This window comes from Myotis myotis, unplaced genomic scaffold (genome assembly GCF_014108235.1).
Source record: "Myotis myotis isolate mMyoMyo1 unplaced genomic scaffold, mMyoMyo1.p scaffold_m19_p_2, whole genome shotgun sequence".
Classification (NCBI taxonomy): domain Eukaryota; kingdom Metazoa; phylum Chordata; class Mammalia; order Chiroptera; family Vespertilionidae; genus Myotis; species Myotis myotis.
Genome location: NW_023416324.1, coordinates 67299178 through 67314157, shown reverse-complemented (window position 1 = coordinate 67314157; position 14980 = coordinate 67299178). Strand labels below are relative to the sequence as shown.

General features: G+C 39.5%; 1 protein-coding gene across 2 annotated transcripts in view; it reads left to right on the top strand.

Annotated features, from left to right (window-relative positions):
- Positions 1 to 8279: 8279 nt before the first annotated feature.
- The window catches only part of LOC118676735 (guanylate-binding protein 6-like), a 34012-nt gene continuing 27311 nt past the window's right edge, over positions 8280 to 14980 (top strand). Inside the window, exons 1-2 of one of the 2 annotated variants that reach the window (XM_036351107.1) lie at positions 8280 to 8629; positions 14163 to 14268. The gene's annotated coding sequence lies outside the window, so the exon portion shown is untranslated. Of the gene's footprint in view, positions 8630 to 13986; positions 14269 to 14980 lie in introns of those variants that run through there. The other variant, XM_036351108.1, reaches the window with a different exon arrangement.

Here is a 14980-nt window from a genome sequence, read left to right as displayed (position 1 = left end):
GCAAATTGTACAATTACATATCAACAATTTAAATGCACCTAAAGCTCTGATCCAGGAAGTCCACATACAGGAATCTATCTTATGGATATATTTGTTCTAGAGAAAGATGACATATGTACTAGGATGTTCCAGGATGTTAGTTGCAGTGTTATTGAAATTGCAAATTGTTGAAACAACTCTAAAGTCATCTGTCAGGAAGTAGTAGTATAAACCATGGGATATATGAATAGAAGAATACTCCACTGTCACTAAAATAAACAGGGGAAATACTATATTTACTAATATGAGTAAATTTCTAAAATAGGGGAGAAGAAAATGGCGGAGATTTAGACAGACGTGTCGGTGCCTTGTCCCGGAGCAGATAAGGGCGGGCAGCTGAAACGGGTAGCATACAGCCCGAATAAGCAGAGGAGATTCAGCTGAGAGACAGTCTGCAGCCAGGAAAGACAGAGAAATCCTAGATAAAGGGAACGGTTAGAGGCTGAGGCTGAAACCTCTCCAGGTGCGCCGGCACAGCCACGGAGACCGTGCCATCTTGGGTGACTGTCACCGGCATCCAGAGACCAGCTACTAACCCGGCAACAACGGCTCTCAAGCAGCGCAACTACGTGAACTCAGAGGAACCCTGCTTCTCCCCACAGAAAGCAGATCCAAGCAACAGCGGCCTCCTGATCTCCACACGCTCTGTCTGAGGAACAGCTGCTGTGTGTGAAGCCTCCCTCCACCAGCCAGAAGAGCCACAACAGCTGTGAACAGCACCCATCAGAAGACCCGCTACCAACAGAGGAGCAGCTGCTACCACAACCGCCCAAGGAGCAACCACAGCCCGAGGAGCCACTGCCACCTAGGGAGCAGCTACTGAACGACTCAATATCTATATACGTCAGTGAGATCAAACATGGGTAGACAAAGAAATCCCCAAAGGAAAGAAAAGGAGGACTCACCAGAAAAGCAGCTAAGTGATACAGAGGCATACAACATGACAGAAAAAGAATTCAGAATAAGGGTCCTAGAGTGCATACACCGGATGGAGGAAAAAATCGACAACTTATCCAAGAAGCAAGAAGAAACAGATGAAAAAATCAACAACTTAAGTAAGACCCAAGAAGAAATGAAGTGCGATATAGCTGCAATAAAGAACACCATTGAAAGTATCAACAGTAGACTAGGAGAAGCGGAAGACCGAATTAGTGAATTAGAAGACAGGGAAGCAAAACACACCCAAACTGTACTTCAGTTGGAGAAAAAATTAAAAGACAGGAGGAGAGCCTAAGGGAGCTTTGGGACAACATGAAATGAAACAACATACGAATAATAGGGGTGCCAGAACAACAGAAAGAGGAACAAGGATTAGAAAACCTATTGGAAGAAATAATATCAGAAAAATTCCCTGAGGTGGGGAAGAAAATAGTCACACAAGCCCAGAGAGTCCCAAGCAAGGTGAACCCGAAAAGACCCACACCAAGACACATCATAATTACCATGGCAAATATTCAGGACAAAGAGAGAATCTTACAGGCTGCAAGAGAGACACGGAAAGTTACATACAAGGGGTCTCCCATTAGATTATCAAATGATTTCTCAACAGAAACACATCAGGTCAGAAAAGAATGGACGGAAATTTACAAAGTGATGCAAAGCAAAGGACTGAATCCAAGAATACTCTATCCAGAAGGCTATCATTCAAAATTGAAGGGGAAATAAGAAGCTTCACAGACAAAAAAAGGCTAAGGGAGTTTATCAGCACCAAGCCAGCAATGCAAGAAATGCTAAAGGGACTGGTGTAAAAAGAAGAAATAAAAATCCCAGAAAGAAAACAGCCACACACAAAAAAAGAAATGGCTACAAACAAGTACCTTTCAATAATAACTTTAAATGTAAACAGGCTAAATGCTCCAACCAAAAGATATTGAGTGGCTGAATGGATAAAAAATCATGACCCATACATTTGCTGTCTACAAGAGACCCACCTCATTAGAAAGGACTCACACAGACTGAAAGTGAAGGGATGGAAAAATATCTTTCAGGCTAATGGAAAAGAAAAGAAAGCTGGGGTAGCAATACTTATATCGGACAAAATAGACCTCAAAGTGAAGGCCATAACAAGAGATACAGAAGGCCACTTCATAATACTAAAGGGATCAATACAACAAGAAGATATAACCCTGATAAACATATATGCACCCAATGCAGGAGCACCCAAATACATAAAAAATCTCCTGGAAGATATCAAAGGAGAGATCGACAACAATACAATCATAGTAGGGGACTTTAATACACCACTGTCATCACTGGATAAATCCTCGAGACAAACAATCAGCAAAGAAACAGCAATCCTAAATGACTCACTAGATTAGATGGACTTAATTGACATCTTCAGAACACTTCACCCCACAGCCACGGAATATACATTCTTCTCAAGTGCTCATAGGACAGATTCAAAAATAGACCACATATTTGGTCACAAACAAAGTCTCCGCAAATTCAAGAAGATTGAAATCATACCAAGCATCTTCTCAGACCACGATGGCATAATATTAGAAATAAACTACAATAAAAACAACCCAAAATACTCAAACACTTGGAAGCTGAAAAGCATGTTATTAAATATTGATTGGGTTACCAATGAGATCAAAGAAGAAATTAAAAACATCCTGGAAACTAATGACAATGAAAACACAACAATCCAAAACTATGGGACACAATGAAAGCAGTCCTGAGAGGGAAGTTTATAGCTCTACAGGCCTATCTCAAAAAAACAAGAAAAAATGGTAGTAAATCATCTAACTCTACAACTCAAAGAATTAGAAAGAAAGCGACAAAGAAACCCCAGAGTGAGCAGAAGGAAGGAGATAATAAAGATTAAAGCAGAAATAAATGACATAGAGACCAAAAAAATACTACAGAAAAGAAATGAAACCAAGAGCTGGTTCTTCGAAAGGATAAACAAGATTGACAAACCTCTAGCCATGCTCACCAAGAAGCAAAGAGAGAGGACCCAAATAAACAAAATCAGAAACGATAGGGGCAAAATAACAACAGACCCCACAGAAATGCAAATGATTGTTAAAAAATACTATGGACAGCTCTACTCCAACAAACTAGACAACCTGGAAGAAATGGACAAATTCCTAGAAAAATACAACATTCCAAAACTCAATCAGGAAGAATCTAAAAATCTCAATAGGCCAATAACTATGGAAGAAATTGAAGCAGTCATCAAAAAGCTTCCATCAAACAAAAGCCCAGGACCAGACGGCTTCACAGGGGAATTTTACCAAACATTCAAGGAAGAACTAAAACCTATCCTCCTCAGACTACTACAAAAAATTCAGGAGGAAGGAACACTTCCAAGTTCATTCTATGAAGCCAGCATCACCCTAATACCAAAACCCGGTAAAGACAACACAATGAAAGAGAATTATAGGCCAATATCGCTCATGAACATAGATGCCAAAATCCTCAACAAAATCTTAGCAAATCAGATCCAGCAGTACATCAGAAAGATCATACACCATGACCAAGTAGGATTCATCCCAGGGATGCAAGGATGGTACAATATCCGCAAATCAATAAACGTGATACATCACATAAACAAATTGAAAGAAAAAAACCACATGGTCATATCAATTGATGCAGAAAAAGCGTTTGACAAAATCCAACACCCATTTTTGATAAAAACTCTCAGCAAGGTGGGAGTAGAAGGATCATACCTCAACATAATAAAAGCCATATATGACAGGCCCACAGCCAGCATCATACTCAATGGACAAAAACTAACACCATTTCCCCTAAGAACAGGAACAAGACAGGGATGCCCCCTCTCACCACTCCTGTTCAACATAGTACTGGAAGTGTTAGCCATTGCAATTAGGCAAGAGGAAGAAATAAAAGGCATCCAAATTGGAAAAGAGGAAGTAAAACTGTCCTTATTTGCAGACGACATGATATTATACATACAAAACCCTAGAGACTCCATCAAAAAGCTACTAGACTTAATACATGAATTTGGCAATGTAGCAGGATACAAAATTAACCCCAAGAAATCTGAGGCATTTCTATACACCAATAGTGAACTTTCAGAAAGAGAGATTAAAAAACAATCCCATTTACCATCGCACCAAAGAAATTAAGCTACCTAGGAATAAACTTAACTAAAGAGGTAAAAGACCTCTACTCAGAAAACTACAGGACATTGAAAAAAGAGATAGAGGAAGACATAAACAAATGGAAGAACATTCCGTGTTCATGGATTGGTAGGATCAACATCATTAAAATGTCCATACTACCCAAAACAATCTATAAATTCAACTCACTTCCCATTAAAATACCAACAGCATACTTCACAGATCTAGAACGAACTCTCCAAAAATTCATCTGGAATAAAAAAAGACCCCGAATAGCTGCAGCAATCCTGAGAAAGAACAAAATAGGTGGGATCTCAATACCAGATATCAAGCTGTATTACAAAGCCACTGTTCTCAAAACTGCCTGGTACTGGCACAAGAACAGACATATAGATCAATGGAATAGAATAGAGAGCCCAGAAATTGGCCTGAACCAATATGCTCAGTTAATATTTGACAAAGGAGGCAAGAACATACAATGGAGCCAGGATAGTCTCTTCAATAAATGGTGTTGGGAAAATTGGACAGATACATGCAAGAAAATGAAATTAGACCACCACCTTACACCATACACAAAAATAAACTCAAAATGGATAAAGGACTTAAATGTACGACAGGAAACCATAAAAATTCTAGAAGAATCCAAAGGCAACAAAATCTCAGACATATGCCGAAGCAATTTCTTCACTGATACAGCTCCTAGGGCACTTGAAACTAAAGAGAAAATGAACAAATGGGACTACTTCAAAATAAAAAGCTCTGCACAGCAAAAGAAACCATCAACAAAACAACAAGAAAACCCACTGTGTGGGAAAACATATTTGCCAATGTCATATCTGATAAGGGCCTAATCTCCAAAATTTATAGGGAACTCATACAACTCAACAAAAGGAAGATAAACAATCCAATCAAAAAATGGGCAAAGGACCTAAATAGACACCTTTCAAAAGAGGACATTCAGAAAGCCAAGAGACATATGAAAACATGCTCAAAGTCACTAATCATCCGAGAGATGCAAATCAAAACAACAATGAGGTATCATCTCACACCTGTCAGACTGGCTATCATCAACAAATCAACAAACGACAAGTGCTGGAGAGGATGTGGAGAAAAAGGAACACTTGTGCACTGCTGGTGGGAATGCAGACTGGTGCAGCCACTATGGAAGACAGTATGGAGTGCCGGGGTCCAACCCCATCAGGTCCAGGGGTCCCCAAAGGTGTGGATGGAGTCGGCGAAGAAGGAATGACACAGAGACAGAGTTCAGTTGATCAGCAGCCTAGCCAGGATCTCTAGCCAGGATCTCCAGCCAAGTTCTGGTCTGGATCTCCAGCGAAGTTCTGCTGTTTATTGTCTTGTTACATCTGTATTTATCCCAGTTGATTTTAATCCTGTCAATTTCTATTACAAAGGTTAGGGCGTTTCTTATCTCCATTTCAGGGAGTAAAGATTATGTAGCTTAAGCATGATTGTTTGTAGTGATTAACTGCCCGCCTGGCACTTAGTTAAGGAGTTTCATCCCCTCCCTGACTTCAGGGAAAAATTCCTACCTGGGGAAACAACCTTTCTAGGAGAGGCATCCCCTCGCTGACTTCAGGGAAAAATTCCTACCTGGGGAAACAACCTTTCTCGGAGAGGTGACCTTGGTTAAAACACACAGCCCTAAGGGGAGCAAACATATTAAGAACAGTATGCTATATACGCCAGGTCCCTTGAAACATATGCTGTGCAGATGTTTCTATCCTGCAGCGACTGTGTCAAGCAGCAAGGATGGACCGGCTTCCGGCAAATTCCCCCTTTTTTATTTTTTAAATGATAGCGCATGCAAATCAGTGGCCACCTCTCAGATTGGGCCGTTTAAAACTCGGAAGAAGACTGGCAAGCAATGACAGTGAGCATAACTATAAACATAGTGAATGGAGTGCACAAGGAGCCCCATTCCTGTAGAAGGTTGCCGGCCTCTTCAGTCAAGGGATTACAGCTGTCCTCAAGTTGTTGGTTTGATTGTCTTTGTTGGTCTGGCTAGCGGGTGGCGTCACTGGCGACGGGCTTCCCGAAGCATCAGCGAGTTGAAGGGCTGCATCAAAGGGTCCATCAGGGCTGTGGTTGATGGTGGTGTCGGTGTCCAGGGAGGAGTAAGCTGTGCCTTCCGGGTCAGCTGATATGGAAGATGGAGGGTAGTAGAGAGAAAAAGAAGAGAAAGCAAAAGAACTACAAGGCATGGAAGTGTTTAGAAAAAGAGGGAGAAGAAAGGGAAGAAGGCAGCATCCTGACACAGCCCTTTCCTTCAGCTGACCCTTTCCCCATGGTTATATCAGCTGATTGGACCGGCTCCCAGCAATGGAGTTTCCTCAAAAAACTACAAATGGAACTACCATTTGACCCTGTGATCCCACTTCTAGAAATATATCCCAGGAAACCAGAAACACCAATCAGAAAGGATATATGCACCCATATGTTCATAGCAGCACAATTCACCATAGCTAAGATCTGGAAACAGCCTAAGTGCCCATCAGTAGATGAATGGATTAGAAAACTGTGGTACATCTACACGATGGAATACTATGCTGCTGTAAAAAAGAAGGAACTCCTACCATTTGCAACGGCATGGATGGAACTGGAGAGCATTATGCTAAGTGAAATAAGCCAGTCAATGAAGGAAAAATACCACATGATCTCACTCATTCATGGATAATAGAGACCATTATAAACTTTTGAACAGTAATAGATACAGAGGCAGAGCTGCCTCAAACAGATTGTCTAACTGCAGCAGGAAGGCCGGGGAAAGTTGGGGGGCAGGAGGGAGGGGTATAAGAGATCAACCGAAGGACTTGTATGCATGCATATATGCATAACCAATGGACATGGGACGCTGGGGGGTGGGGGAGGTCAGGGGATAGTCAAGGGCAGGGAAAAAAAAAGACACATATGTAATACCCTTTGTAATACTTTAAGCAATTAAAAAAATTAAAAAAATAAAATAAAATAAAATAAAATCTAAAAAAAAAATAAAAAATAAAATAAAATATATCATAAAGTGAAAAAAGATGTAGAAACTATATCATTTAAATTATCACAAGGAAATAATAATAATAATTTGTCCCAGTTCCAACCTGCTATTTTCATGAAGTTTTGCCTATTTATTTGCTCACCAGAATAAAATACTTTTTTTGGTCTCTGCAAACCTATCAAAAGCCCAGCTTCTGTCCAAACCACCAGGACCAATATAACTGCTCTTTCTGACGGGGAAAATGAAACATTCTGGGGGGCTAGCAATCTGAATCTGTGCCAGTAACCTAATGAACATTCCTGTTAGCCTATAGTCTCTAGTCACTGCCCCTTCTTTAATTATCTGGTCCTGCAAGACCTGTTTACCTAAGTACTATTCCCATTTTAGAAAGGCCATAAGCCATGAACAATACACAACCCCCAGATGCCAAGCCAGGCCTTTAGATGTGGTCTCATGGCCCCCACCCCAATATACAAGGCTTTTTGCACAGCCCATGAAAGGCCCGGAAGTCCCATCTCATATTTGGGGGACAAAGAAACAAAAGAGTATGAAGGGAAAGCTTCCACCATATTGGCTTGCTCAGGATTTGGAGAGAAACAGTCTCCCCTGAATCACATGTGAAACGTTTGGAAATAAATGGGTTTTTCCTGGGCCTCTGGTACTCCTGCGTATTTTTCGGTCGCCTGGTAAATTCTGTAACAATTCCAAGCCACCTTTCCTATCTGACTTACCTTAATATAAAAGACATAAATATACCCAGTTATGTTCTAATGGGAGACAGAGATCTGGTTGTAGTCAGTGCTTATTAACTACTTGTCTGATCACTAAATACCTGTTGATTTGCAATAGTGAGAAAAAACATTTTCTTTTTTAAAATGGAAAATATTTTATCATATATGTGTACTTTTATGTTGAAAAAAATCACACTCATTGAAAATAAATTCATAATGCACACAAAACTATAAAAATAACTTCAATTATTTTAGTGACCCAGAAATACTGTTAATTTTAGTGTACATGTTGTAGGGTTTTATCTACACCTTATTGATTTATAAGTTTTTTAATAAAAGGCTTCTAATCTACATACCACTAATTAAATGATTCTTACAGACTGTTCCAAGTCTATGTGCATGCAATACATAACTTTAGCTTATGTGGAAAGTGGTTCAGAGGATTGGCAAGAATTTCAGGTCACAAAGTTCATGAAAACATTCAGTTGTTTCTGGAGCTCTTTTTGCTTCCCTGACATAAACACAGACTTTATTGGTCAGAAGAACAAGCAGCTGATTTCTTAGCATTAGTTTGCTTTCAAAGTTGCCCTGCTCTTGCTTTCATTTTCACTTTTATTAATAGAAAGTTAAGTAACAACTTTTGTCCTGAAATTGACACCAGAACCTTGCATTCACAGAAGGTGAGGATGAACTTTAGACCTTATCCTCTGCAAAATATTAATCCGTATTAGAGAAGGCAAGAGGAGAGACAGGCAGACTTGGTAAGTTTTCCCCCAATTTCCCTCAGGGGAGAGTTGCATATTGCCCCAAAATGTATTGAGGTGCAGGTCATTTTCACATCTGAGATTATGTTACTGGAAGCTTGGGAAAGAATCTGAATTTTAGATCAGGTTTTAAATTGTCTAGTAGCCTTTTTATTAGTATAAGAGCTTTTACTATATTCACTTTTTAAAGCATAACCTGTAAACAGAAATGTTCTAAGCTCAAACATAGGCAGTAGATGAAACGCACAAATTGAACACATCCCTGTGATTTTTATCTTGGTTTTTAAAAAAGGAGCACTCCCACCTGGCCGGTGTGGCTCAGTATTTGAGCATAGACTCTTGAACCAGGAGATCATGGTTTGATTTCCGGTCAGTGCACATGCCCGGGCTTCGGGCTCAATCAGTAAAGGGCATACGGGAGGCAGCCGATTGATGATTCTCTCTCATCACTGATGTTTCTCTCCCTTTCCCTTCCTCTCTCTAAAAAAAAATAAAAACACCATAAAAAAAGGAGCACTCCCAAATCCCAGAAACTTTCTTGGGTTTTTTTTATGCAATAATCACTCCATCCTGATCCAAGATGCTCACTATTATTACTTTTCTCATCAAAGACTAAGTTTGCCTATTTGCCAATTTTATATAAATGGAATAAAATAACATATATTTTCTAGTGTGCAATTTGTTTTATTTACCATTATGACTGTCAGATAAATCTATGTTGTGTTTAGGTGTAGTTTGATTATTTTCATTACTATTACATATTCCACTATCCAATATCACAAAGTTTATTTAGCTATTTTAGATGGACATTTAGTCATATTCGGTTTGGAGCTTTTATCCATATTGGTACTATGATCATTCTCTGCAAGTTTTTATGCACATGTATCCACATTTCTGCTGGACCTATACTTAGTTTGAAACGGCCAGGTCGTATGGAACTTCAGTTTAACTTAAGTATATGTTTCCAAATAATTTTCCTGAGAGTGCTTCAAAACATCTTGACATTTACAATGGTTTCTAAAAGAGAAACAGCTTTTCTAGAGTCTTAATCTGAAATAATTTGTGTATATTTGATTCCACCACTTTATAGTGGCAGATAACTAATACAATTTATATTCATTTGGAAATGAAGACGCCATGACAACCAGCATAATAATGTGTGGAATGCTTGGCTGTAAACAGAAATGTCTGATTCACCAGGCTCTGCATAATATCCCAAGAGGCGGGAGGTGTAAAAGGGCTGGAGAGGAGAGAAGAGAAGGACAAGCAGGAGAAGGAAAAGCAACAGGTGGAAATGAACAGAGAATGCTGATTCTGCCAAACTTTGGTGAAATGTACTGGACATATAATCTTAAGAAAAATTAGCATCACGTTCAAAATAAGAGCTCCTCTCAGTTACAAGACTTGAAGTCTGCTGGAGCTGACTAGCAGACCTTGAGCAAGGGATGAATAATTACTCTGACACATGTTTCTGTGAAAGAGAGGGCTAAGGGACTGATTGGCTTGAGAAACGAAACAGCCCCATTCTCCTGTCTCCTTAGGCTTTTACTGTAGCAACAGCTTGAACTAAAATTAACTAGACACTATCAGCAGGGTAAGCATCCTTGAGAAGACACATGCGTCTGCAGTGTCCTTTAAGCAAGGACGTCTAAGGACTAAACATAAAGATTCCAGTAAACATCCAGGGGCTCAGAATTGTTTGGAAAAGTCAAGGCCGGGGTTGCCGCCTTTGGCAAGTTCTCCATAGAGGCCCCGACCTTCGGAGATTCCTCCTTACAAACTTTCCAACCAAGTCCTGTGTTTCTTCAGGTTTGGTCATATTCTACCATTTGGGAAGGATAATTCCTGGGTAGCTCTCCACTCACTGACCTAACTCAGGTGTTCAAATTGGGACTGGAGCACCTTAAGTTTCATGGAATAAGCCCATCAACATACAGAACTCAGGACATTCAGGGATCTGGACCCTTCAGAGAGCGCTCAGGAGGAGTCTGGATAAAGGAATGCAAAGATGTGTACACTTTCTGGAGTGAACCTTTTCTGAGACGGTGCTACTTCTCATAAGTCTTTTCCATCAGCACATGCTCATTTTGAAGACATTGGAGGTATAAAAATGATAAGTACATCCTATGTAAATCAGTAGTTTTTCCAGCAGAGCCACAGCTTAAAAATTCTGTAGCTTAGCTCAGCTGGCTTGGCTCAGTGGTTGAGCTCTGACCTATGACCCAGGAGGTATCAGTTTGATTCCGTGGTCAGGGCATATGCCAGGGCTGAAGGCTCCACCCTCAGTGTTCAGCATGCAGCGTGCAGGAGGCAGCTGATCAATGATTCTCTCTCATCGTTGATGTTTTTCTCTCTCTCCCTTTCCCTTCCCCTCTGAAATCAATAAAAATATATTTTTTAAATTATTTAGCTTAAAATGAATTATCCTTGAAAAGTTTTGGGCACATTTATTAAAAGGCATTTCCAGCAGTAGAATTTAACAGTCATTCCATACATATTTATCATTATCTCAAACCAGATGTCACAGGCATTGGAGGGAAGCCAATCTGGTCTTTTAATTTCACAAATTGGAACTTGGACTCAGGAGTGAAGATACTACACTCAACACAAATTTTGAACTGAAACTGCTTTAAGTTTGTGCTTCTCTGGAAAGACTGGTATATCAGCAGTTTTATGGTCTTCCACCAAGCTCTGTGTACAGCGTGTTAAAATGAGACTCTGCCTGTCTGAGAATTCCTATCAGGCCCTAAAACCTAGTGTACTTGATGCCAAATAAACATACTTTCTAAAACAACTGCAGGTAAATTAGGAAAACGTGCAAAAATTTCATTTCAGTTAAATCTAGTCTCATTAACCTCCATCGGTTTTGGAAATCATTGTAATAGTTCTTCCTTCACCAATATTACACATTGTGACTTACACTTTTAGAATATATCTTTTAAAGAATTTTTCTTGAAACCATGTACTACTATGGAAAGAAAGACTCCTAATATATTTTTCTTCAACAATAATAGGAATAATAATACATTTCAAATAATATAAATTAGTTAAAAAGATTAAAAATGATGAATAATAACAATGATAAAATAGTGAGTTAAAGGTCAAAAGAACTTTAAGTCACCTCTCATCCCGCATCATCAATCAATCTCTCTGTCAGTAGTATAGGTTCACTATACTTAACCCAGCTTTCGCTCAACTCTAGAAATTGCCAAGTTAAGTTCAAGGTCTTTTAATATCTTTTGATATTATTGCATATACTTTTAGAGCTATGACAGAATTTTTGGCTCCAAATATGTTACTCCATATAATAAGATGAGGTTATAGCAATCTAGGTAGTCGACATTACATCTCTCTAGCTGCTCTTGCATCTAGGTGTGGCCATGTGCACATGCAGTATAACCAGAAGTATATGTATATTATTTGTGGGTTCTCAACTAGTCACTTTTTTCCATCTAACTGTCTGGATATTGCATTCAACCTTTGACCTTGCATATGTGTACAATGCCTTCCTGGATATAGAACAACAGAATGGAAAGTACCTGAATGCCTGAATTCCTTTGTGGAACCTAGAATGGGGGACTGTGATATACTTTCTAAGCTGTAGCACCAGCCTCTTAAGTGATCTTGTTCTCCAATGTTCTCAGTTTATTCACTCTCTACTCCTTCCATCAGAGAAATACAATTCAAAATGGCTCAGAGCATGTCTAGTAATCTTTAAAGTCTCTACCTGCTTGTGCAACGTAGCCCATGATTCAGGTCTCAATCAATCTTTCTACATTATTCTCTGAGAGTCTGTTAATACTGGCTGCATTGGACCAGACTGATTCCTAGCATCCAGTCCCTACTTTCGTATATTTGCTAGTTTCTATCCTTTGCTTTAAAATATCTTTCCTTCAATCACTCTTGTTTCAAAAGTGAGTCATTCTTTAAGATCCAACAGAAATGGGACCTTCTCTATAAAGCCACATACAACCCTTACTAACATAATTATACTATTGCTTTTGTAGTGACCAACACTTCATTTGTAAGATCATTTTAGCACTTATCACTTCTGTCTTTATTTTGTATTTGCCTCCTACAAGGTGTAAATTGTCTAAAGGTGAGAACCTTACTTTATTCATCTTTCAATATGCAAAGGCAATGGGCTTCATAATTGTATTAGTTGTACCAATGAAATGCAGCATCATGTGTTGCAGGAAAACCATACTATTACCCAAATTAAAAATACCAAATAAAGACAATTTATAAAAATTGTGCAATGGCATGACACAATAAGAATATATTTTAACTCTGGAAATAGGAAGTCTTGGATATAAACTCATACTAAAAGGTAAACATTCCAATAAAAATATGATTGGTAATATTACCTCACATATTTAAAGAAATAAATTTAAAATTTTCATTTTTCAATGTATTTTCTGATATTGTAGTCAATGTAACAACTTTCTTAGAACAAGATTTTCATTTTAGTAATATATTGTTGATCATGCTATGAAAATGGATATCTGACATTGAACTGTTGTTACCTAGTTTTTACCATGTTCTCAAAGAGCCAATTTTAACCAAACAGATTGATAAAAGTGGATTTAACATTTTAATGTCTTTGAAAGAAACTCAGAATATTCTAGGCAGAGAAAAATAGACAATGAAACTAACCCCAAATTGGTTCCATAGCAGAACCCCTGTGTATATTCATCCAGAAGGCAACAGATGAAGCAGGGGACTAATTTGAACTACAGAGTTTGATTCAATGTAATGCCTTAAATTATATATTTATTTTTCTGAATTAATGCTCATACTAAAATTCAAATATGAAGGGAAAACCTTAATAGGACATAATAAAATCATAAAAGTGAGAGAAAATATGACATTATCAGCTTTTAAAAATGCAATGATTGTGATTTCTTTGCTCATTTTAAATAAATACTCACTTTTGAAATTTTTATAGTATTGTATTTATTTAAAGCAAACACTCAAAATATATAAATTCAGAACCTTTATAATCTCCCTCAGAGCTAACACACACACACACACACACACACACACACACACACACACACACAAGAAATGGAAGAATACGTTTCAATACAGCGATTATCTCTGACTGTAAAATTCTTTAATGAAGAATGACTTGTTAATAATAAGAGTACTTAAAATGAGAGACAGAAATGAAATAGTCTAGGAAAATTAAAACAAACAAAACACTCATATTAACCCCATAGTACCCCTGAGAGAAGCAGTAGCCCCCTGGCAGCCTGCTGCTACTGGCTCACATTCAGCCTGCTACTCTGTGTTCACTGTGGGGTCAGGGGACACAAGACAACTGAGGAGGAAGGACAGTAGGTGGATTTCCAAGGAGGAACCAAAAGGGATCGTCCACCTCCGTGCGCCTCCACGCTTTGACCTCTAGTCTCCCTGCTAACAAACATGAGAACCCTTCACAGTTAAAACCACTAGACACTCACTCGTGTGCTTTCGATTTTGACTCTCCCCGACCCGACCCATAACTGCTTGGCCATAACATTTTCAGGATCTAAAGAGAGTAGTCGGTACCGGAGGATCCAGACGCAGAAGGAGCGCAGAGGAAGAGCAAGGACAGCTGAGTACTGGTCCCCGGGCCGGGGCACACGCACCACGTAAGTTCGCTCCTAGTCTTGGTCTTCCACACACATGTTCGTAAAACAACGACCACCCGTGTCCAAGCGGTACCCCGCATAGGAGGCACAGGCTGGGCAGGCACCGTGGTCTGTGGGGAAGCAGCGGGAGGCGGGCGCGGGCGGGGCAGGAGGCTGGCAGGGCAGGTGGCCAGGCGCTTTGCTCCCGAGCCTCAGCTTTTGCGATAGGACCCAAGGCGGCTGCAGGGCGACAGCGCGCGCAATGTGTCCCCGGGAGAAACCGCTCCTCCTGGGGCAGCTGCTCACGGCTGCACAAAGAGCCCTGTATTGGAGAAGCGTCTCTGATCTCGTCGGTGGAAAGGGACTGAAGTCCCCTGGGACTGATGGACTAAGTAAACCGTGACCTCCTTGCAGAGGTACTGGGTGGGGTCCATTCCTTCCCCTTCTCCATTGCTGCTTCAGACTAGTCACTAGCCCCTGCTAGACAATGGAGAAAAAGAAAAAGGTGGTCCTCAACCTACACTATAATATATGAAAGTTATTTTTGTATTAACCATTTTAGCATTAAAAAAATTCTAGCAAGCTCTATTTATATAAAATAATTTATTCTCTGTCCCTTTAATCAACTGTTAAAAACTCTAAGGTCTAAGCCTGTTTTTTATCCTGCACTGTTTCTGAATGTGTGGTCCCTACCAAAACAAAATAAAAAAGACAGAAATTACTTTCATTTTCA